The sequence below is a fragment of the Apium graveolens genome, chromosome 5, assembly GCF_009905375.1.
Source record: "Apium graveolens cultivar Ventura chromosome 5, ASM990537v1, whole genome shotgun sequence".
In the NCBI taxonomy this organism is placed as follows: domain Eukaryota; kingdom Viridiplantae; phylum Streptophyta; class Magnoliopsida; order Apiales; family Apiaceae; genus Apium; species Apium graveolens.
The window spans coordinates 308,290,689-308,317,104 of NC_133651.1; the positions used below are offsets into that span (position 1 = coordinate 308,290,689).

General features: G+C 31.8%; 3 long non-coding RNA genes across 3 annotated transcripts; 1 reads left to right on the forward strand and 2 right to left on the reverse strand.

Moving 5' to 3' along the window:
* The first annotated feature begins 2,576 nt into the window (after window positions 1–2,576).
* LOC141724112 (uncharacterized) lies at window positions 2,577–5,639 on the forward strand. Its single transcript, XR_012576499.1, has 5 exons — window positions 2,577–2,729; window positions 3,120–3,184; window positions 3,273–3,338; window positions 3,658–3,824; window positions 5,458–5,639. It is a non-coding gene; the product is annotated as an uncharacterized LOC141724112 (long non-coding RNA).
* A 7,524-nt stretch (window positions 5,640–13,163) lies between these two features.
* On the reverse strand, window positions 13,164–14,054 carry LOC141659636 (uncharacterized). The gene is made up of 3 exons (XR_012549836.1): window positions 14,005–14,054; window positions 13,857–13,928; window positions 13,164–13,281 (listed from the first exon to the last, which is right to left on the reverse strand). It is a non-coding gene; the product is annotated as an uncharacterized LOC141659636 (long non-coding RNA).
* Window positions 14,055–14,601: 547 nt separating this feature from the next.
* On the reverse strand, window positions 14,602–15,670 carry LOC141724195 (uncharacterized). Its single transcript, XR_012576533.1, has 3 exons — window positions 15,545–15,670; window positions 14,907–14,978; window positions 14,602–14,828 (listed from the first exon to the last, which is right to left on the reverse strand). It is a non-coding gene; the product is annotated as an uncharacterized LOC141724195 (long non-coding RNA).
* Window positions 15,671–26,416: the final 10,746 nt, after the last annotated feature.

Here is a 26,416-nt window from a genome sequence, read left to right on the forward strand (position 1 = left end):
ATTATCAATATTAAATCTTCTAAAGTTACTGGCTAAAATTATTATTGTAGTTGGATATTACATGTACAATACATTGGATAGAGATGAGCAGACTTTACAGTTTCATAGATGTAGATGTTATTTATCTACTTTTATGTTGTCTTATATTGCAGATTAGGATTGTGGCAATATCGTTCTTCCACCTCCAAATGTTCTTGAATAAGGTAATCTAGTCCTATTTACTAGACATAAATATTATATACAACTTGGGAAAAATTAGTTAAGAAATTAATAGTTGCCTTGAGGCATACAATAGCATTATTCTTAGTCTTTAAAATGAGATTTTTCTATTCTTTTATGTCAGTTGATTGCTAGAATATATATACCCAATTTGGTAAATGTCAATTGATAAAGTGGATTAATTTTTCTGTGAGGCCGACTCTGTTTAAGATGTAAATCAGGTTTTAATGACTCACATGTAGATCAACTCCAGTAAGTCTGGAGGAAGCTACTTTCAAGTGTATTAGGAAAGGACAATTTGGTTATACTTGGACCTGTTTGTGTTTTTCTACTGTGTAACATGCTTTATACAGGGGTTCAATGCAACACTTACTAAACCACTAGATTTCTGTGTTTTTCTAATGTACAACATGCTCTATACAGGGTATCTATGCAACACTTACTGAATCACTAGATGCTCATGGTACAAGAATAGACCAGTCACAGAAATGCAGCATCAGTTGCATCTAGATATTAAAGATCCATTAAAGAAGCTATGCAATGATCTGAGGACTACAGTTGTAGTTATTAGTGGAAGTGAAAGGAGCGTCTTAGATAAGGTAATCTTATTTTACCACAATATCCCTAAGCTTTGGCAAATCTACTTTCATATGTTGACCTATTACTCACGCAGATCTTTGGAGAATATAATATGTGGTTGGCAGCAGAGCATGCACTACTAGAATTCTAGAAGAGCTGGACGAGGTTCGCTGTGATGTTATCAATTTCATTTATATTTTGTAAATTTCCTTGCCTCGCTACTCTTGATATCTTCTCATGTAAATTCTGGTTTAGTAATGTACTAGATGATCGAACTTGTAAGATGGTTTGAAAATGTGTTAGAACTTTTTTTGTTTATGTTTGTTGGTTGGTTGGTCGATTTAGATATTTTGAATCTTGATGTACATGTTTTAGGTTGTTGGTTGAATCTTGGTTGTTGATTGTATGAAAATGGTTGTTGATTGGGTGAAAACTGATTGGTTGATTGGTTGCAGTTTTTTGATATGGCAGTTTTCTGGTTCATGTAAAAATAGGGATGCTCAATTTAATTACAATAGGAACAGGCATCATATTTTTATTAGAACCGATGTTAAAAACCATAAATATACATCAGTTTACACATATAAAAGCAATGTCTTAAAATCACAACGACATCAGTAAAAACAAAATATTCAATGTCAATAAAGGGATATTAGCATATGAAAACAGGGTAATACCATCCATTCAAAAATAAACAACCGATGTCTATTTATCATATTAACATCGATTATTTAGAAAACAATCGATGTCTATTGTCCATATTGACATTGGTTATTTAGAAAAAAATTGATGTTTATTGTTCAAATTAACATCAGTTCTTTAGAATTCACCGATGTCTAATAGGTATGAGACATCGGTTTTTTATTTTTAATCGATGTTAATTTATAAATATTGCTTGTGTGTTATATTTTTAAATAGGCTTAATCGTCCTAATATTGCATTTTTGAATTTGACATTACACAATTGGATAACAAAAATGTGAATTAGACATCAGAAATTTTCCAGAAACGATGTGTAATATTACGTAGACATCGGTTTTTAACCGATGTCTATGAGAAAATATCTTTAACATCAGTCGTGAAGACATCACACATTTTTTACATAGACATCGGTTTTTAACCGATGTCTAAGGTCTTTTTTCTAGTAGTGTTATGATTATGCAAGTAGTGTTTCTCTATTCTCAGTTCAGAATAGATAAATGTTTACATATCGCTGAGTTAAATGTTTATTATGCAAGTACTCTTCTGCTATTCTAAGTTCAGAATAGTTAAGAGTTTTTACTTATCTTATCACTGAATTTATAAATATTTTAGATTTTGAGAAAAATGATTTTGTTGCGAGTATTCCTGCCCAATTGAATGGGGGAATAAAAATTTATAAGGGTGTCTATTATTATGACCCCTTTCAATAAATTGTTTTAAGATTTGATGGTTGCCACTACTAGAAAAAATAGAATATACATCGCCTCTTAGATATTGGTTGCTCATGGAGCCGATATAAAAGGTTTTCTAGATATCGTTTTTAATCAACCGATGTCTTTTGTTAATATAGACATCGATTTTTTAGCCCAACCGATGTTGTAAGTCTGTTTTAAAAAAATGATTCAGCGCGCGTCCCCCATTTCCCCCCTTAGCCAAATATTTCATTTTCTCTTAAAAATCCCCCCAATTTTTCCTTGAAATGTTTTAAGTATCCAAATGTCCCCTCCCTTATCTAAAAACATAAAACAAAAATAAAAAACACTTATTTCTATCTCTTCTCAAACCAGCTCTCTATCTTCTCTCTCTACTCTCTTGACTGAAGAAATTGATTCATATTATCGACTGGAGAACTCGACTCTCTCCTCTCCCTCGATCTAATACCTCCCTCTGCAAACCAGTTCTCCCCATCTCCGGTCTCTTTTCTTCGGAGATTGAAAAAGTCCTAAAGAGGTAAGAATCAAAGTTTATCTAAAGCTTAAATCGGAGTTTAAAGCTTATGGAGGCCAAAACTCGAATTGGGTAACCTTTAAAATCTAATTTTTAAATTAGGGGGTTTAATCTGAAACCTAAATTTTTTAATTAGTTAATTTTAGTTAGTTTAAGTAGTTGATTTGGAACCCTAATTTTTTTCATTAGTTGAGTACTAAAAAGGCAGTAATTTGGAGTTTATATCATCACCTAATGTAATCTGTTAATATGAAGAATCTCAAAGGACTTCTAATTAGTTGTATGCAATTCAATACCTTGTTTTTTTTCTCTTCATTTTCCCCAATTAAATTTTAATGTGGACAAATCAAATCTGTCATTGTCTGTTGATGTTGTGTTTATGAAACGGTGCAGTTTTGGTTTCAGAAATGGTGTTCTTTCGTAGTGTTTCCCTGCTAAACAAGCTGCGCTCTCGGACTGTAAGTTATATATTAGTGTTGTTTGATATTTTATGTGATTCTTATGTGTTTAATTTTCTGATTTATTTTTCACTATGTGTTTTGACAGGTTCAACAATCCAATCTCAGTAATATAGTGCATTGGTTTCAAGTGCAGACCTCGGCTTCTGATCTCGTATTTGACTTTCTTTTCTCTATTAATAGTTGCACAGCGTTTATATGCTAGTTTCTGTGGCACAAATTACTTTTTAGATGTTTTAAATGCAAATTCCAGTGGATTTGTGAATATTTTATGTATACGCGTCTCTATCGCTTCTAGATCAAAAATTTTAGAATAAACCAAAAAATATTTTATTTGTTACATATTATAATATACGCTTGGTCATAGGGACTTCTGTGTTGGTTAGTCCCTAGTAAAATCATTCACTCGAAATTCGCTCAGCTGCACAAAGTATCAACATGTCTGTTAACATAATTTTCACCCCTGTTTGTAGCCATAGCAGTGAAAAGAGTCATTCCGAGCAGCAAGAGGGTGAATTTTTGTATGGTGGAAGTACTGACTCACAAGTGACCCTGAATGAAGCTTTAGCTAGATCTTTGCAGGATCTAGAAGACGACCTTAAAGATTTTGATCTACATGAACACAGTGACACCGAAGCTGGTAAAAAAATGCATGTTTTAAATTTAATTACTTGAATTGGCTAATATAATTTCATTTTGCTAGCTTGGTGATCAAGCTTTTCATATGTCATTGTATAAAGCTGAGAGATATAGAGGAGAAGTAAGTTCTGTAATTAGTTGATCCTTTAAATTATCTTAGTTACTGGCCTTTTTCCAGAATACAAGTCAATAGTGTAAAATTATAAGTAGTTAAATCATTAATTAGAGCTTAGAGGTGCTGATTAAATCAGGCATCACAAATAATATTTTAGCTATTATATATTTGGAACATATATATCTGGAGCTGGATTGAGGAGTGTGCAGAACATGGGTGTAAAAAGATGTCAATCGTTTGCTGTACATGCTCTAGAAGTACATAGCAATCTTTATTACTTAAATGTTGCAATCCTGTAAGTCGGAACTTCTTGTGCTTAGGCTTAGCAGCCCCCTGCCTCTTATCCCCTGTTAGGTAGATCATTGCAGTTTTACATCACAATGCTAGATTTCATTCAAACAATTCCCTTCTTATTGTTAGCCACATTGTTTAATTATCGATGATGCACCTAATGATGACAGTGTTGAATCCAAAATAACCTTCTAGATTGTGTATCTGATGCTTAATTTTCTATTTATTTGCTTCCTTTTTTGGTTGCTAAATTTATATGTTTGCACACCTTGCGCTTTCTTTACCTGAGAATTGAGCTATAGCCTATAGCCTATAAATATGAATGATAGTAAAGGGATGATGGAGTGAGTAACTTTTGTGCTAATATGTGCCACTGTTGTATGAAAATAACAACTCGAGGGATGTGCCACTTTTGAAATAAATTTATTAGTGCATAATTTTTTAAAGGATTTCTTTAATAATTATGATTCATTCTACTGGGTTATCTTTCCTTTTGACAGCTGTTAATTATTTAAGTAACAATTACTGCTATGTAAATATTATATACATGAACATGCAAGAAAAATATATATGTTATATTTATTTTTATTAGATTTGGCATCATCATGAAGCTATACTTTTAGCTAATATTTTATAAGGTGTTTGCCACCTATAAATATCCAAAAGAGTTGTAAAATAGTTTTTGAGGGGCAGTAACAAATCTGCTACTTTAAACCATCATGTTATTAGAGTTGTCTGCTGCTGATTGTTAGGATCGGATCAATAAGTATTACTTCAATTTTTTTAAGAATTATATCAGTACTTTTAATTAACAAGGTTAGTGAATAATATTGGTTATATATAGTAAATTATTATTCATACCATGTACTTTGATATTCCTGATTCATTAATGAATTCATTTCTTCGAGTATATTATATTATTAAAGTCAATCTTATCAAATGTTATCATTTTTTAGAATTTCAAGGAGGTTCAATGACAAAAAAATTATTTTCAAGTCTAACTTTTTTAGTGTCAGACTGATTTTCATGCGATTCATACTTCCATTTTTTTGGTTTGTTTTAAAAATTTTGATCCAGAACATTTGTTCTTTATAATATGTAACAAAAATTTGTTATGCATATCAAAGTTGTTGTTATACTTGGTATCTTTTTTTTTGAATTTTTTCTATCCTTTCATATACAATTGCCAAGTGTTCATCATTTAAATGCTCTTCTATGTTGCTTGCAGGGTTCACGAATTCTCAAATTGCCAGTGGTGCTTTAACCCTGGGAACCGGAGGAACGAAGATCACAGATTTACAAAGAAGTTGTCGTTGAAACTGAGGCATTGCGAATGTGGTAATCCAGCAGAATGAAACTTTAAAGAATCGTCTCTCTCATTGGAGTAAAAGTTATTATGATCCGGAAAACAGCGGAAACATTTTCAGTAATTTCAGTAGACGATAATTTATACGGTAATACGTCAATTCAGTTTGCACTTACCTTGCAGTATGCACTATATGTTATTGTACAATTATTTTAAGACACTATTTCCTATAGATCAGTTTGCACTTACCTTACAGATTGCACTTATCATAATCTCAATTTTGTAAATATTTGTGAAAATGTGATCTTCTGTAGTCAAGGGCTGGAACCTCATGTTGTGATTATGACCCCAAATAACATGGCAGAGGTGTGCAACTTTATATATGAACCTTCATAATTAGTTTATATTATTGGATGTTGAGTTGTTTTTTTTGTACTGTTTGATTAGCCAGAATTTCATTCCGGATCTGGAATTTACTGAGAAACGCTAAATTATAGATCCTCAATCTCAGAACAATCTGCAAGAGCTACTATCATAGTTTCAGGATGGTTTAAAATTGAATTCTCTTATGCATAGTAGTGAGAGTGAGGTTTGTAATTTTTCTTTCTTCTAGGATTTAATGGTCTTTTTAATTGGCTTCTTCTTTTGATATCTGCTGGCGATATTAATATTAGATGAATTGATTTTTGACCTTGACATGTGCAATATAATAACACTCTAGGGAAGGCAGATGCCCATGTTTTTAGGACTCAATGACCCAGCTCAGCTGCATTGATACCTGAAGAACCAGTGACTCAATGCCCAGCTCAGCTATAATTTTTTGGTTTTTTCATTGTTGTAAGACTTGATTGGTTTGATTAGGTAATGATAACTAGAGTTTGATTTTAATAGTTTCTTCTTTTGATAATTTTTTTGGCATCTATATTTTTCAAATGTGTAACATTTATTTCAATGAAAAATAATGTTAATTTACATAATAACATCAGTTTTAGTAGTATATATACACCAGTTCATCGAGAAAAATTGATGTTAAATACCACAACAGACAAAGGCTTTTGATTAAAAAACTGATGATAAAGAGTACATTAGACAACGTTTGCTTACAAAATAGTGATGTTAATTATAATGATAGACATCAGTTTCATCTACTATAGAAATTAGTTTTTTAAAAAAACTGATGTTAAACTATTAGTAACATTATTTTATTATGAAAATCAATGTCAAAAGTATTAGTAACATCAGTTTTAAGTAAATTATACAGGTTAGAGGCAAAATTATTGCTTATTTAATATATCTTTAAATTGATAAAAATATCATATTATAGTAATATAAAAATGTTAGATGTGCATTAGAAATTGAACATCAAGAAATAGATATCGGTTTTATATTAAAACCCGATATTACATGTCTTATTTCACATCAGTTTAAAACCAATGTTAAATGGGGGGGCCTGTAACACCACCCACGAAGTCATCGGATTTTTTTATTCATAGACATCATTTTTTAGCTGATGTCTATTGACGTTTTTCTAGTAGTGTGCGTAAGAGCCTGTGGCGGTGGTCCAATGTGAGCTATGTATAATACATTATATAATACATTGCTAGGCCAATATGTGCCTTGGGTACCCTTTGTTTAGTTGGATATGCTTCAGCATACCGGTGTTGCTTCGCGGCAGATCACCGGCAGCAACAAACCATCATTCAAGGATTCCAATCTAAATTATTATGTTGCTTTTGATAATCATATAATGAGTGATTTATCAAGTGTTTCTGTTTTGGATAAAAAGATGAAATGCAGTTTTGATTCAGTTTCTGGTTGATGTTAATACTTAGTTTGCTGTTAAATATCAAAGGTGGTAATAATATAGATGATTGATGTTGACTTCAGTATGGGATGTCGTGAGCATCAAAGTTCGTATTGATATCTAATTTGATATGACAAAAAAATGAGTATTAATATCAAGAGTTCGGTTTTGAACAAAGTTTATGATTCAGTCCATAATCATTGTTTCATGTTATTATTGTTTACGATATTTCTGTGAACACTATTTTACAAGTTTTATTCTCGTCAAGATTCAAAATATTGTTGAAGAATTTTGCTCAAAAATAGCAAAAGGATTTTTATTATATTTAAGGAACCAATTATGGGGTTCCTTAACTAAATTTCCTGATTCAACTTATGATTTAATTATTCTGCACTATTGCAGATAACAGTTTTTATATCAAAAGACCATTTATATGTCATACTGAACTTGTTGAGCATTTCTTTCGCTCATACTTTCCTTTTTTTAAAAATTTGACCTCCAGTGAGAATTAGCTTGAGCTATTTAGCCGTGTAATTCGAGGAAGCAAATAAAAAGCTTTTGGAAGGTGGTTTGTAACACCCCCAAATCCAGGGTCAGGGATCCGTGTTGTCACGAGTTCCATTTCCCTTAATAACACTTAATCTTAATAAACAACCAACCACTTCCCAATCACTAATATAGATGACCATTGTTTGTGGCATCGAAGATTAGGACACGAAAACATAAAGTTGATTAAAAATATACCAACTAAAGAATATGTACGAGGAATACAAAAATTAAATTATAAAAAGGATCACATATGTGAAGCTTGTGAAATTGGAAAACAAATACAAGCCTCTCACAAAGCAAAATTTATGGTATCTACCTCACAACCTCTCGAGTTTTTACATATTGATCTTATTGGTCCAGTCCCAGTACAAAGTCTCGGAGGATGTTCATATACTTTGGTAGTTGTTGATGACTATTCACGATTTACGTGGACAGAATTCCTCAAAACCAAAAGTGATGCTTTTGAATCTTTTTCTTCTCTATGTAAAAGAATTCAAAACCAATAAAATAATACCATAATCTATATAAGAACTGATCATGGTAAAGAATTTGAAAATTCAAACTTTACAAGTTTTTGTGAAACAAATGGTATTGCTCACAATTTTTCTGATCCTTATACTCCTCAAGCTAGCGGAGTAGTTGAAAGAAAGAACAGAACATTACAAGAAATGGCAAATACAATGATAAATGAATATCGTCGTCCTAAATATTTTTGGGTTGAGGCAATGTCTCATGCATGCCCTATACTAAATAGAGTTTTAATAAGAACTATAATTCAAAAAACTCCATATGAGCTCTATTTTGGTAAAACTCCTAAAGTTAATTACTTTAGAGTATTTGGAACTATATATTGAACTCTATTATGTTCTTGAATCTCAATCCTGGAATGTAAAACTGTTACTAGGATATAAAGTTATTCTTGCATGTTCTCACATTTACTTTCTTCTGTCAAAAACTGAATCCTAACATATTGACTTTTATAATGACTAAAAGTTGGTTGTTTAAACAAGTTAAAATTACTTTCTAAATATAAAAACTGTGGTATCTAAATACCTTCAAAGAAAGTGATTTAGTTTTTAATATATATTAGTGTTTAATATATATCAAAGTTTTGTTACTTTGGAGTAATAGTTTTGATTAACCTCTAAATTTGATTTTTTAGCTCATTTTCCATTAAAGTTTGCTAGTTGAATAAGCTATACATTATTCAGAATAGAAAATATATATACAGGTTTTGATACTTTTAGCATCACTATGGAACATCAGCAGATCAAATAGTTTGAGTATTAGGAACCGTTTAAAAGATTAGTATCAAACTTTTCTGATGGTATAAACTAAACAGTTATGTAAAACTATTATAGTAGTTGATATACACCAACTTACTAACTACTAACCCAGATGATGTTGCAATGAAAACATCCACATTTTTAACAATCTCAAATTTGACTAACAATTAGCAAACTTGATGATCAGATAAGAAACAAGTTTTTTTTAACTTATGATATTCACAGTTTGTTTTTAACAGAAAAGGAAACCAAGAAGTCTATTATAATAGAAATCTTGAGTTCAAATAAAACTTGTATAAAATTAAAAGAACATAATTTTCTCTAAAAAGGGTACCTGTATAAATTAAAATGGACAAGGCATATGAAAACTTGTATTTAAAAAAATGGTTAAAACATCAACTATAGTAGCAATTTCACTTGGCACTTTGGATTAAAATCAGAAACAAATTTCTCACTTGAATAAAAATCAAAAATAGATAGAGAAGATAAATTACCTATCAAACAATTTCGAGTACATCCAGTTTTGACACTCAAAAATGAGTCTCATTTACATAGGAACAAGATAAAAATGATAATCAAAATATGTATTTTATCTCAAGTATGTACAAAAATTGTTGAATTATGTTAAAAGGGGAGAAATATTGAGTTTAAATTGGCTATATTTCTAAAAATATGAACTAAATAAAGTGCAATAAAAAATTCTATTAAAAAGAAGAGTTTTTAAAGGAAGCAAGTTAGAAAAATGGTGATATCTTAAAATTAAACTTATAACTTCTTCACACTTTCACTAAAATGAAATCTTCTTGTTAAAAAGGGTCAAAATACATCAAGGGTAAGCCATGTCTATACTCTTAACTATTATTTTTGATATTATCCAAATAAAAGGGGAAGAAGAAATTAGACCCCCAATTTGAAATTTTTTAAATATTATTGCTAAAATAACATAAAATCTAAATCAAAATGTATTTTTCTGATAAGCTGTTCAGTTTTGCACAAATTAAATTCAAGGTATATACAACAAGACTTTCTCTATTAAATATTTATGTGAAAAATAATTTTCAAAATACATGCATACATTTAGGGGAAGCACACGGTTAAAAAATTTTAAATTTTATGTTTTATTCGGCAAATACCAAAAAGGGGAAGATTGAAAGGACATCTTCGATTAATTATTTATTTTTGTATTTGCATAATTTAACATAAAATTAAAACACGTATATCCTTTCCAAATAAGCATGAATTTAAATTAACATAATCAAAAGTTAAAAGCCATATCTAGCAAAACATTTCAAAAATATTTTTCAAAGTGTATTTATATTTTTAAATATAAATATAAGAGATATTCCAATTTGCTGAAAATCAAAATATATTTTTAAAGGAATATACTCTAAAGCAATGAGATCGTAAAAGAATTATCGGAATATGATCTTTCTTAGGCTCTTTTACAACATTAATAAGGCAACAAGTTTGAAAAAGGAATGTCAGAATTTGGATATTCTTTAGAAGGCTCGTGCTAAATTTATTTTAAAAACAGATGTTTTTAAAAGGAATAAAATATATATCTTTCACTCCATAAATGTTTATAAATCCAAAGATATATTTTCACACTGTTAGAAATTAATATTTGATAAAATAATATTAATATCTCATTTTATCCCCTTCCTCATATTTTTCAAAGTAATTTTCTCTCGTATCTCAAAATATTTTGTATTTAAGGAAATATACTCTAAGTATTTATTATAGACCAAACTGAGCCAACAAAGTCTATCTACCTGCATAAAAGATCGTTCATATTTTATTTGGAACCAAACTCTGATTTAATCATTTTAAATCCAAATAAAATACTTCCACTTGCTAGAAAATCTTGAAACTTAAGATTTGTCACTTAAATGGTATTTTCTATGCATGGTTAAAATTTTGTAAGTTTTGAGAAACTTTGTCTTGGTGTGATTTTTCTAGGTGTTGACCAAGAATTTGACCCAGCGTTTGACCAAGCTACCTTTGACTAAAATTTATCAAAACTTGCAGATCATCATTTTATGATATTTAGGTAATTATTATATTTTTTTGTTGTATTTATTAAAGGATTTTTAAAGTCGTTATATTTAATGGTGCTAATTACTTAATTAACTAAGTGATTAATGATTAATTGGAAAAGCTAAAAACCATTATTATATAATTAATAGTTTCTGGAATTTTTCTTGTTTGTACTATATGCAAGTTGCAAACAAACACACATTATCCTCCATGTCATCAATCAACACCACTCTCTTCATCCACCATTCATTTTAAGTCAATCTGAATCACTCCCTTCAACTAACTCCTTCTATAAATAAACACCCACCCTCCACTATTTTTGACACAAGCTAACAGCTAATTAATTGCGGGGAATTTTCAAGAAGTATTCTATCTAAACACACTCTAATATCCAAACTCAAATACTTTATCTCAAAAACCTTCTCTCGTATAAATATATATCATATCACTACAAGAAAAAAGTCCATACACATCGGTTTTTGGCCGATGTCTATGATGTTTGGCAACCGATATTGATGTCGGTGATGTCTATTCTAGACATCGGCCATAACTCGATGTCTTTACTAGCTTAGACATCGTTTCTGGAAAAAAACTGATGTTCATGCATTGTTTTTTTACAAAAAATGTTAGAAATAAATAATTTAATAAATAAATTACACTTATTACAACAGATTAAACATATAATGAGCTATGTTTTTTATCACATAGACATCATATATTTTCTTTTAGGTGATGTAAAATCAGATATTAAACATCGATTTATTCAGTAAAATACGATGTCTATAGTTGCACATAAACATCAATTATATGCCAAACAAAGTGATGTCTATGTTCAATTTACACTTGAATATGTTTATCTTTGACATCAGTTTTTTTATCAAAAATGATGTACATTAACTTTTTTGACATCAGTTTTTCTTCTTTAAAAGTGATGTACAATTATTTTTGAGATATCAGTATTTATTCATTAAAAGTGATGTACAATTATTTTTTGACATCAGTATTAATTCATTAAAATACGTGTTTGCATCTCAGTATTTCAGCACTATTTTTATTTTTGAAGTTAAATGCTGCAATTGGAAGATCTGAGAATTAATATATATTTGAAATTCTACACTGCCAGTGCAAACTACAAAGATTATTTGATGAAATATTTATAAGATTTTCAGCAAGATCAGATCAACCAAATCAAGAGTCACACTAGTTCCCCCTGTTATGATACAAAGTTGTGCGCACTAGTAAGCTGGTTTTGCAATAACTTTACTTTGATGCTTGAGTCTATATCCAGTCCATGACTCCCACTCAGTTGTAGTCCCTCCACAGTTGATAAAAGTGAGTAATCTGCGGGTTTCACAATAGCTCTTTGTCTCAGAATATGGAGGTGATCTTGATTTGGAAGCAACTCGACATCATAGTTGAAGAGTAAGATTGTTGTTGCACTTACATTGAGGTTTTTGGGAGCAGGGAAGATCTTTCTTTAAGCACCAAGCAACTCTACAAAATAAACTAAGCTAGTTCATGGCGTGCTTATAAAAAACTAGTAGATATCATATTTATAGAAACTTACGAATTGTTATTTGAAGATGACATGCTAGATACAAGATTCATGTAAAAGATACAAAAGGAATTTAAAGAAATATTGATATTTAGTTTATAGAGTATATGAAGCAGGAAGAAACCTACACATTAGATGGCTGACAGTTATATTCAGCTATCCGTGAAAAATTGTTGTAAGATACATCACTGCAGCCAATACAATTATGAAATTTGTGAATACGATAAACATGGAACTTAATAATTATCCATCCTGGCATGTGGTTTCTCTAAATCCAGATGATATATTGAACTGAAAGCTGTGTAAAGAACTAACAAATTTTCTTTGCTGCCAGAAATCCAACTTGGTATCTCTCCAGTCAATGAATTGTGATTCAGATACCTACATTCGATTATAAGTTGGTGTCACACTTCTGAGTACATTATTTTGCAAATTATATAGAGGCTAAAGTAAACAGGTATAGGAAAGAAGATAAATTATGCAAGTCCAGCTATCCGAGTTAGTTGCATGTGTTCCTGGAAGGTAATAATTTCTTATAAGAAGTATTTGAAACAAATTCACATACAGATATTGTATACTAAGGTCGTTTAAGAGCGCCATTGAATCTGGTATTTGGCTAGTCAATCGATTAAAGCTCAGATCTCTGCAAACAAATAAAATAAAACTCAAAATGATAAAATTTTGATATATTTCCTAGCATACATGTTTCTGCAGGTTTTTGCATTCAACATGGCACATCACACGCTACACAAGCATATAAAGCTAATTTTTAGGACCTAACTGTAAAAGTAGAACAATACTTTTGAAAATCCAGAAGTACCCTCATAATTTATAATGTTCTTCTTTATATGCATAGACAGAACAGTGTAACTAAATTATTATAAGGAGAGTCTCTGAATGTGCTAATGAATTCTACATAGTAATACTTAAAAATATAGGTCTCTGTTGTGTGCTTGTATCGACTAATGCATCTGTGAAAACATATATAGTACATAGTAATCCCTCACACGCGCATGTACAGACATACATTGTGAGGAACTCCATTACCAGAAATTAGTACCGGATTAAGCAATAATAAAAGTTAGCTTACAGGGTTTTTAGTTGACCAAGTACTCCAAAGTATTCTGGAAGTGCACCATTGATCAAGCAATTTCTTAATATCCTGCAAAAGAAAGAAATGTTAACTAATTTTTTCAGGGAAACACATTTGCATCAGACAAAATTTATGTACGACTTACAGCACATGCAAGGATTGCATATCTTTTAAATCTGGGATAGTCGAATTTCTTCCGATCAGATCAGATATCTTCCTATCAACAGAAAGCACAGAAGTAATCAACTGATCTCAAAAGTCCAAACCAAAAATCAACTACAATGATAGAAAGTCATGAAGGTATTAAACATTGGCTAGATATTTGAGTAGTTCTTATAGTTTTATTAGATTTCTCAGACGGGAGATGCTCAATGGAATTGGACCCTCCAGTCCTATTCCCTGCAAGTCCCTCCACAAAATTTGAAGTTTATTGAGAGGTATATGTAACCGTAGTTTCTAGAATATGTACTAACAACCAAGTAGAACCAAACTGAAGCATAAACGACCAAAATTACTCACAGTCTTGTCATATTTGTCCAGTTTCCAATGAAATCGGGTATCTTCCCAGAGAAATCATTCAAAACTATCCTACTGCAAGGAGTAGATAATTTTAAGACTTTGTTAAACTTAGAAATATACAGTACAGATGAAGTAGTACTTACAAATCCTCTAGATTCCTCAGGTTGCCAAATGTTTCAGGTATTATTCCATTTAATTTATTTGCAGAAACAACGCTGTGAAGATTGTTTGCAAGATTTCCATCAATAGATAAATAATGATAGAAGTGTTAAAGCATTATGTAATTATGTTTTAATTATGATAAAAATGTGAACACATTATGTAATAGATAAAAGCCCTCCATGAAGAACCCTTTAGGCATGTAATTGTAATTCTTACAATCTCCTCAAGCCAATCAAACTTCCAAAGTTTCGAGGAATAGGCCCTTCAAGTAGATTATCTTCCAAAAACCTGAAAAGTTCAGCTCAGTTTAAGTCAACCAAAGGTTATACTTGAAATCCAAGTCATATAGATCACATTTTCACTTACAGCTCCTGAAGAGTAGCGATGTTGGCTAGTTCCTGAGGAATCGAACCTTGGATACGATTCCCCAAAAGGGATCTACAGAAATGATAGTTCTAATTTAAAGAGGTCATGCTAGGAAGAAATTAGAAATTAGCAAGTATCACAACAAAACCATACCAGAAAGACAACGCGAAGCTGACCAAAAGCTCTGGGAATGGTTCCTCCGAGGACTCAGAGGCATGAACCTCGAGTGAGAAGAAGGCCCAAATGAGAAATTCACATGATCACCAAACCTATTCATTGTGGAGCTTAATCATGTATTAGTCTTATTATAAGAGCTGAAGTTTCCCACATCATTCATCCCCGCGAATCCTGTTAATAAACATCAAGTTCTTAGCAGCCAATACAGAATCATTGCAACAATAATACAGAAATCAAAATACTGAAAGTAGTATCCATATTTAAGTTTTAACTAACAACATGTTATTTTTAGACACATACAAGACTCAACCAAAACTAAACCAGGTCATAGTGTTCAACAAAATTTTTGTTTTATCAACTACAGAGCATGGCACATACATCTGTTTCAACTTTCCACAAAATTAAAGCAACATGAGCTATTTCGAACATAAATATGTGATAAATCATTAATCAGTAATGACCTTTTGCAGGAAAGATCCAGCAGACGAGCACAAACAAGCTTTTAGATGTTCATTCCTCTAGATCCAAACTAAAAGGCAAGTAAAAGGTCATAATATAAAACCAAAATAAACAAAAAGATCATAGATTGGATCAGTTTTCTTTCACATGTACTTTAACTATCACATACATATGTAGTTCTTTATTTATGCAACCATTCAAAATTATTCTAGTAAATCTAAAGCTCATCATCAGATATAAAATTTGAAGCAACAGATAAATAACAAGAGGCAGTGATGTACTAATACTAATATCATCTCCGGCAACGTCAATTCTATTAAACATATTCAAATAAGTAAATTTGGGTTACAATTTTAAAAAAAAAACCAAAATTAAAATTTCAGGGTTTCGATTTTAAAAAACCCCAATTGAAAACTACTCACAGAGAAGACCCTATTTCAAAATAACATAGTAAATTCACTTACAAATTCGAGTTTCTAAAATGATAACCAAGTAGAGAAGATCCTAATTCAAGCTTATCCTCTTACGAGCTTAGCATAGAAAAATGGAGAGAGATGGTGGAGATGATGGTGGTGAGTGGTGGAGATGATGGTGGTGAGTGGTGGAGCGGCGGTGATGTTGGTGAGTGGGGGTGGTGAGTGGTGGAGATGATGATGGTGGGGTGAGAGAGTCGGATGAGAGAGAGAGCTTATGTGTCTCGTGGGGGAAAAACAAAAAGGGGGGAAGAATATTTGCTAAGGGGGAAAATTTATTTGGCTAAGGCGGAAATAAAAATAAAGTGGGCGGGGAGTGAATTTTTTTTTGGAACTTTAGACACCAGTTTTAAAATAACCGATGTTTTAAAACAACATAGACATCATAAAAACACGGGGTGATGTTATAAATTCTTTTAACATCAGTGGCAAACCTAACCGATGTCTAATGTGTGATGTCTATTGACAGTTTTCTTGTAGTGTATATTCAAGGTTTTTGATCTTCAAGCTTAGTTTCACCAACCAAGCTCTATCGTCCCAAGCAAAGCTCATACATACCAATTTCTTGCCTCCTGAAGGGCTGCCCAAGTTCGACCAACAAGACAAAATCCGGCCGAACCTCCGGCGAATTTTTTCGGTGAACTTTTCCGTTCATCTCTTAAAAGTGGTAAACCTCTCAGCTTTCATCCGAGTCTTAACCGACCACTCTTAATATTCATATAAGAAGTTTAGTATCACATTCTATGCATCTCTACAAGCTCTTACATAGAATAACTTGAATAAAAACAAATCCATACAAGGATTCTTTTTAATAAATTATACACTTCTAGCAAGAAGTGATAATTTCAGACAACGCTTGGTTTATATTCCTTACTAGCACCTTTAGTGTTTCGTGGGAATTAAATTACAAAGTTAGAATTTTATTCTTTAAACATAAACGCAATTATTTTGGCCATATATTGATATATTTGTTATAATTGTTTAACAAGACTTAAGCGACTTCCCTTACCAGCACCTTTAGTGTTTCGTGGGAAAAACTTAAGGCTTATATTATATATATATCTATATATACATATTTATTATATTTAGGTAAAAGAATTAAGTGAATTCCCTTACCAGCACTTCTAGTGTTTTGTGGGAATATCTTAAAGCTTTTAAGTAAATATAAGTATATATATAATCTTATAAGAATTAAGTGATTTCCCTTACTAGCATCTTCAGTGTTTCATGGGAAAAACTTAATGCTTATATTGTATTCTATATATACACATATGAATTGTTCTAATATAATTTAAACTTTGCTCTTATATATTATGATATATTATGTTTAAATTACGCACCTTTCATTCTCTCGGCCAAATATTTATAAGTGCAAATAGTTAAAGACTAAGTGTAACGTTCTCGATTTATAAAAGTCTACACACGACTATATTAAATGAGAAATTATTTTATCAAAGATCCGAAAGCTATAACGCTTCACCAAGGACTTGATATATTTATTACTTCATGAATAAGATATATTATTCAAAACGAAGTAATACCAAGTATACCCTAACATTCATTTAATCCAAAGAAAAGTATACACTAATATTCTTTTAAGAATATTTGTAAGTCATTCGGTCTAGTTAAGTGTATTACTCGTCCAACCTCTTTTTATCTATAACGGGTATTGTTTCGTAGATATTGTCTTCTTCGTTTTGCAGTGAGGTGAAGTATAGTGAGGTGATTCTCGTTCTAAGACCCAAGTCCTAGACGTACTAAAGGGGAGTTAGTAGTCTTTGCACCGTGAGGAAGAGGAAAGACCCAAGACCAACTACTGAGATCGAAGACGGCAAAAGCTTAGAAGGACAAAGACTACACCAAGAGTTTGACATCAACTTTGAAGAAATAACAGGGTGTTATTGTCTAAGATAGGTTGCGTAGGTTTGCACATTTATTTTGAGGTGGTAACCCGGAGTTACTCATCAAGACAAATATTTGTAGGGTTGTAAAGGCTTCTCCGCCTACGTAAGGAGCAAGGTTATTTTAAGGGGAAACTCGGGTCCTGGAGAGGAGCTCGAGGACTTGACGTAGGGGTGAGCAAATCTATTAGAGGTTGCGCCATCGCGAACCAGGATAAATCTCTCATGTGGCATTTTCTTCCTTGTCTTTTATTTCCGCATATATAATCTACATCAGTAAAATATTTAAAATGGGATAAATATTTTTAAAATGCCATAATAATTTTGAAATTGGTAATTAAGCTATTCAACCCCCTCTAGCTTAAAATAGCCCTTTTAAGAAATTACTATGTAATCTTGTAATCTGGTAATCTTGTCATCAGAAATTGAACTAGGAGTAACAAGAGCAGCTTCTATATTACATCCATGTGATCTATCCTTAGAGACTTAAGTTGACTGTATCTTTTGACTTTGAAATTTAGTTCTGGTTTGAACTTTCACAGCATCAGAGGTCTCATTCTCTTATTTATCACCATCATCATCATAATTGGTATTTCTCCTTAAAACTGATTCAGGTTAACATTTTGTCTTGGGAACTATCTCCCCCTTTTTGGCATCTAGACTTTGTAGAAGAGAGAAAATAGTATCCAACTTTGAATTTGTAGCATCCTGACCGGCTTCCAAAGATGTAAGCATCTCAAACAAGTGACCTTATTTTTGTTCCAAGCTAAACATTCTCTTTTTTAAACCATTATGTTTGTTAGTACCTTTAATAGCCATAGAAAGATCAGCAATCTTTTCTCTAAGATCAACATTATCTTACTTGAGGTCAGAGACAGGAGAATGCAGTCATTTGACTAACATTGTAGTGGACATGATAGATGCTTTCATATCAGAACTTAAAACTAATTGAACAGCATGATCAGCTAAAGTCGGAGCAGATTCTATAGATATCTTTTCAGTGGGTAATCTCTAAGAATGATTCCATTCATTAGTCCTATGAGGATGAAGAATAGGAGCATAACCAAATGATGAACCAGAAATTTATAATTTAGGTGCTTCAATACCAGCTTTCAGAATAGCATCATCAGGATTATCATCATCAGAATCAGCAGAATCATCATGATCACCAGAAGATTTCTCAGGAATATCAGAATCAGGAACTATGCCTTTGAGCTTTAAATCAGGATTTTACTAAGAATGCTTAGTTACCTGTGTAGATCCTGTATGAAAAGAACCATGAGTACCTAAATCTCTCTGTTATTTTAAAGTGATCTCATCACTTCTCACACCAGTCATCTCATGACTTTTAATAGTCAGAGCTTTCTCACAAGGATTAACTAAATCCCGACAATCATCTATTCAAAATATTTTTGATACATAAATCCTTTTGTATCAAAAGATTGCTTATTTTGTAAATGATTTTGAGTAGCGTATTTATCGAGAAGTCGTATTTTGACTCAATTTTAACTTTTAAACATGCTGAGTCAAATCTTTTGATGAACCGAGTTTTGTGATACATGACTTATGTGCTTACGTGTTATGTGAATTATGTGCGATATGAAGTATGTTTCTATTCGGATAAGAATTTGCTGTTTAATTATTGTCATTATATGTGGACTATCGTATGGGTAGACGATAGAGTTTTGACCCGTGGTTCGTCGGATAATTATCATGTAAATTATTAAATTGATATCTTTCCATTATAACCAGGAAGTGGGATCTAGAGTAAAGTTGAACAGTAATGCATATCAGGCTTGTAGCACATTCAAGAGTGGCATATCAACTTATTATCAGGCTTGTACCAACCACATGAGCAGCAAATCATAGAATTAGCGAAATAAAAGATGGTGATATAATGGGAATTCAGAACGAGAGATTGTATTAGTGCGAGTGAGCTTAACTGGTAAAAATCAAAGGTAAATATTCCTTACCTATTCTACTTCCAAAATAGTAAATGATTTATATATCAAAATGATTAATTCTGATTATGTAAATACTCTGTTTCTATTATAAATGGAGAATATATAAATGTTTACATACTCAAAAATTTAGATTATTCTATAAAGGATTTGTAAGACATTGTATGCATATAATCATTGGATTATTGAAATCATGCTATTCTAGTCATTGTTCTACTAGAATATAATTCATTTTCAGATAGATAATGAATCACTATTATATCCATATATACTCTATACTATGGATCTTGATTGCATATTTGGTGAATAACTAATCATTCTATTTATCTCGCCATTAGTTTTTGCGGTTACTCCAGACCATGTGTCATGGGGAGTTATTTGAATCAGTATGTCGATTGATGCGGCTCCTTTAAGAAAAAGATTTTAATATTGGATGAAAGTGTAAGAGACCATGACGGTAGTCCAGTGAAGGGCTATGTATTATATATAATTATGATACAACATTACCACAGGACAATATGTTTCCTTATCATTTGAGTACAGGTGTTGTGGGACATTTTTTTACGAATCATGATCTAGTGTTATCAAACTAACTGATCAGCTGTGATAGTACGTCCGTCAGTTAAGAATTCCAATCTAAAACGGTCGTTTACTCGTTAAGCTTATGATAACTTTTATTCTCGTGCAGATACTGTGGTTGATTATCATAAACTAGATGTTCTATCGTAAATTATCATTGCATGGTTTACATCAAAAATGGATATAGATATTTAATTTGCCGTTAATATCAAAAAGTGGTATTAATATCTATGATTGATGTTGACTTCAGTATGGGATTATGAGCATCTAAGATTATAATTGATATCTAAATTGACATTGACATCAAAATTTGTATTAATATCAAAAGTGCGGTTTTGAATAAAATTTATGATTCAGTCCATAATCACTGTTTCATATTGTTGTTTACAGTATTCATGTAAACACTGTTTTACGATTTCTGATCCTTAATGGGATTCAAATTATTGTTGAAGCATTTTCCCTTAAAATATCAAAATGGTTTTGAATTCAGTTATGGAAACAATTATTGGATTCCTTAACTAAATTTTCTAGTTGAACAATTATGATTTTAAATATTCTTCTCTATTGTATATATCAAAAGATCATATATATGTCATACTAAACTTTCATGTTTTAAATTTAACCTTCCAGTAAAAGGTAGGCTGGCACTATTTAGCCTAGTAATTCGATAAAAGTAAAAGAAGAAGCTTTTGGAAGGTGGTTGGTCCACGGTTTGCGGAAGTTAAAGTAAGTTCTACTGTGTAAATTGGTTTTTAATGTCTATTAGTAATGTTATCCTATAGTTTTTTTTCCAAATTGAGAATATATTAAGAAGCAAGAATATACAGGGGAAGAAATTCCCATGTTCTATGACAGACCATAGATGGTGCCATCCATAATTAATCTACAAAAAATATTAGAGATAAAAAGAAAAAATAACAAATCAAATGTTGAGCCCGGGCTTATTACATACTATCTTAGAGAACCAATTAGAACTACTAAGTCTAGCTCTAATATCTGCTAATATACAATCCAACAACTTGTGAGGTCTGAAAACTCCTCAATCATGAGCTAGGGCGCTTCTCTCCTTTTAAACATGATAGCAAAAACCATGAATAAAACAAAGAGCAATAGTACCCTTTACCTTTTTTGGTAAAAGTAATATCCCTCGAAGCAATTCCACCCAAGTGTTTCCAATGATGCTTTGTTGTAACTTTTACATTAGAGAAGATAGAGTAAAGCGACTATAGCTACAATGTAAGAATAAATGATTATCTGCGTCTTGGCCTGCAATACATAGATAGCATTATTGAGAGAAGGAAATACCAAACCTAGAAAAACCAGCCAAGGTATTAAGTCTTCCATGACAAACTAACCATTGATGATGGGCAAAACGGTTTACTCGAAGGCGATGCCACACTGCCAAGTGCCAAGGAACCTTCTATGTCCTACTTCTGATATTTTGCCAGACATGCCATGTTTTTATTTTAGAAAACTCAATCCTATCCCAGAATATTTTATCTTGTAGAGACATGTTAGGTTACGGTAAATCAAAGACATTAAGCCAATATAACAAAAGAAGATCTAAATGATGATGGTGTGGGTTAGGCTGAGGTAGGGACCAAACACCATTTGAGATGATATCACGAACCAAAGCATTACTAGACAACCCACATTGAGTAATGATAGGGGATAATCTGGAGTTAGCCAAGCAAATATTGGCCCACCAAAGCTCAAACCACAGAGAAGTAGAAGGTCCATTTCCAATGTGATAAGAAATAAATTGCATTGCTTGAGTTTAAAGCTTGAGAACCTTTTTACATATCCAAAAGCAATCTGTTGGGATTTTAATAGTCCAAAAGTAACAGCACTTTAAGACCGTGGCATTTACCCAAGATGCCCAAAGAGTCTTTGATCCTAAGGAAACTTTGAGCAAGTGCATTAAAATCTTATCTTTGTTTCATTTTGCCATGCTCTTAATACCCAAACCACTTTACATTCGAAGCAAACAATCTGTGGACCATGCCACTTTGGCACCGCCTTTTTGATCAATATTGCCCTTCCATAAAAACCTGTTAGGAAGACACTGTATATGGTCATGGACAGTAGTAGGTAGCAAAAAGTGATTGCACCAGTATGATTAAACTGCACGAAGAACAGCTTTTATGAGTTGGACCCTACCCGCCAGAGAGAGTAACAAAGATGTCTAGGAAACGATCTGAGACATGATTCTATTTATTAGAGGAATGCAATCATTCATGCATAGTTGCCCAGAAATAAGGGGCACTCCCAAAAAAAGCACAAGTAGACTACCTCTCGGGATATAAAACTCATTATCAAACCATATGGTAAAATTCATGTTGCAGTTACAGAAGTAGCTAGTACTTTTATGAATGCTCGGTTTTAAACCACTCCATCCCGAGAAAATAGAGATAGAAGGCATAACATGCATAACAGGGTCCTTATGAGCACTTGCAAAGAACGGGACATCATTAGCATAGAATAAATGAGATATGCCCATGTCCTTGCATCTCCGATGATGTCTATAGTTCATTGGCTTAGGCTTTATCAAAGAATACAGAATATATATACATATGGTAAATAAATAAGAGGACATGGGGTCGCCTTGATCCTTCTCGTAGTAACCATGAATTATACAATTTAGCTTAATTAAGAAACTAGGCATACATATACATTCCTTAATTCAAGTAATAACTTTTGATGGGAACTGCATTTTTTCAAGCACGGCTAATATGAAGTCCCAATGCAGAGAATCAAAGGCTTTGTGTAGATCAACCTTATGAGAACATCTAGGAGTACTAGACGCACGGTCGTAGCCACTAAAAAGCTCTTGAGCAAGAAAAATATTATCCGAAATTGATCTCCCAGGAATGAAAGCTAATTAACACTACGCCATAAGTGCACATAGGCAACGGTTTTTATCCATCGTTGCACGAAAAGCGTGACATTATCTACAAAATTTTCAGTTTATTGCAACACAATGGTGAAAGAGTTGCACTACATTGAATCTACCATTCCTACTAACTGTTAGTGGTGCGCAGCATGCAATAGTAGAGGACATAGCATTGCATTAGAATTCTTTTTTTATTTAATAAATGCTGACAAGGAAAATAAAATCTGAGGTGGCATGCTGGGACCATGGGTGCTGACGTGTCATGCTGACGTGTCATGGTATGTCAGCATTTTGGGCCCATATGTGGGACCCACTGGTGACGTAGCATGCTGACATTGTATGCCACGTCAGCATGTTGACGGGGCACCAGTGGGACCTAAATATGGGGCCCAAATGCTGACGTGGCATGCTGATATGGCACACGGTGCAGGCCACTTGCTGATGTGGCAGCTGACGTGGCACTTCCGACGTTTCATTTTCTTTCTGGTGTTGTAGTAGGTTATTTAGTGTTACCTTAGTTATTGTACTATTCTTAAAATTTATTTGTTATATTCATGTTCTAATTTTTTTAAATAATTTTTAAATTGATCCAACCGTACGAATTTTGTTTCCTACTAGTTTTAGAGATGTGTAATTATTTTTAAAAAAAAATTAAATCACGTGCTTTTTTAATAGTCAAACCTTGTTGCACACGGGTTCACATTACGTAGTCTTGTTCCGGGTAGTGATTCTATTTTTTTAAAATTTTTGTTCACCGATCCAACCATACGGATGATAATACCTATTAATTTTAGAGATGTCTAAATGTTTTTTAAAAAATTTAGATTTTATATCGTATGTTTTTATAATAGTCAAATTACGGTCAACACAGGTTCCTATAACCAAGACTTGTCTCAAGTGGTGATTCTATTTTTTTAAAATTCTTGTTCAACGATCCAACCGTACGGATGATGTTACCTTCTAATTTTAGAATTGTTTATATTTTTTTTTAAAAAAATAGATTTTATATCACGTGCTTTTTAATAGTCAAATTACGGTCAACACTGGTTCATGTTACCTAGTATTTTCCTGAGTGATTATTCTATTTTTTTAAAATTCTTGTTTAACGATCCAACCGTACGGATGATGATACCTACTAATTTTAAAAATGTGTAATTTTTTTTAAAAAAAATTATTTTTTATAATAGTCAAATTACGGTCAACACGGGTTCCTATAACCAAGTCTTGTCCCGAGTGGTAATTCTATTTTTTTAAAATTGTTGTTCAACGATCCAACCGGAAGATGATATTACCTACTAATTTTAGAGATGTGTAATTTTTTTAAAAAAATTTAGATTTTATATCGTGTGTTTTTATAATAGTCAAATTACGGTCAACACGGGTTCCTTGTAGATTCTTGTCCCAAATGATTTCTATTTTTTTAAAAATTCTTGTTCGATAATTTAATTATACAAATAATTTTTCAGATAAATTTTATCATTGTCGTGTTATTTTGACATATATTTTACATTAGTTATATAATTTTCTTATAATATTTCAAATTGTAAATATTTAATAAAACACTGAAAAAATAATTAAATAATGTTGAGACACAGATCTGCGCACTTTCTCAGGCCAAAAAATTGGGTGGCTATTTTCCCCACTTAAAAAAATTCACTCTCTTTCCTTTCTCACAGTTTACTTTCTTTCTCTCCTTCTCACTCTTTCTCACTCTCTCTTTCTCACTCTTTCTCTTTAAATCTTAGCTGATATTTGGGCAGCCAAATATCTGAGCTGATATTCGAAGGCTGAAATTCACTTTCTCCTTCTCACTCTTTAAACTCTTTCAATTGATAAGTATGGGTAACGTTTTTTCTAAATCTGAGCATCGTTTTCTAAATCTGAGCTTCGTTTTCAACTTGCAGATACTTTGGGGGCTTTATATTGGTGGATTTTGCAGGTAATTTTGTAGATATTTTGAACTTTTTTTCGATTTCGGGTTTATTTTTAGTGTTTTTGATTTGGGGCTTTAATATTTCGATTTAGGTTTTATTTTTAGGGCTTTTGATTTGGGCCTTTAGTATTTTGATTTCGGGCTTTAGTATTTCGATTTTGGGTGTATTTTTTAGGGCTTCTGATTTGGGGTTTATAATTTCCAGTGTTTCAAACTTATAATTTAGGGTTTCTTTTTTCTGTGTTTTAGGCTTGTTTAATAATGTATGTATAACTGTAATTTAGTTTGATTGGATTTTGAATGTTACTGATGTTGTATTGTGTGTTTGATAGGGGGATTTATATCACTGGAAGTAGCTTGATTGGTGCTGTGATTAAAGCACTTGGTATTATTTTTAAGAATCTCATCAGGTTATACTCGATCCTAGCTTTGCGTATTTGTGTGCGTTGTTGTTTTGATATGATTTTGCGGATCTATTTTAGTAATCAACTTGATCTATTTTGGAATGTGCATTGCTGGTGATGTATGTATTATTTTCATTTGATTTCATGTTTTATTTAGGAACAATTTTAGCCTTGTGCTTCTTTTGGTATTAACTTACACTCACTTCTCTCTTTTTACAATGGTATAAATAAAGAAATATGTCATGATCATATGTTATTCAGTTTTACAACAGTAGTGATGATTTTTGATTGTAATGTTAACACTTTGAATTTTATGTTCTTCTGTTGTACTTTAATCTATGAAGTTTATGTTCTTCTGATGTATTTTTATTTTTAACATTAATGGATGTAGTATCTTTCTTTTCACTTTTAGTTCCCCTGATAACCTCTGTTTATATTTCTATGCACTTGTGTTCATCATTAGTTTTCAATTTAATGTCACTAGCACGGAAGATTAGAATCAGAAAGTTGAAGCAACAGGAAAAATTACTAGTGAGTTTAGAAATTCTTGGATAACCAGAATGGTATTAAATTTATTTCATTACATCGAGTTACTGTATAACTCTTATCTTATTGTACCGTATTGACTTGCAAGTAATCTAAAATTATTGAAGTAAATGCAGCGATAATAATAGAATTATATACTCGTCGTTAGGATAATAATTCTCATCAACCTAAAATTCCTTTCTGT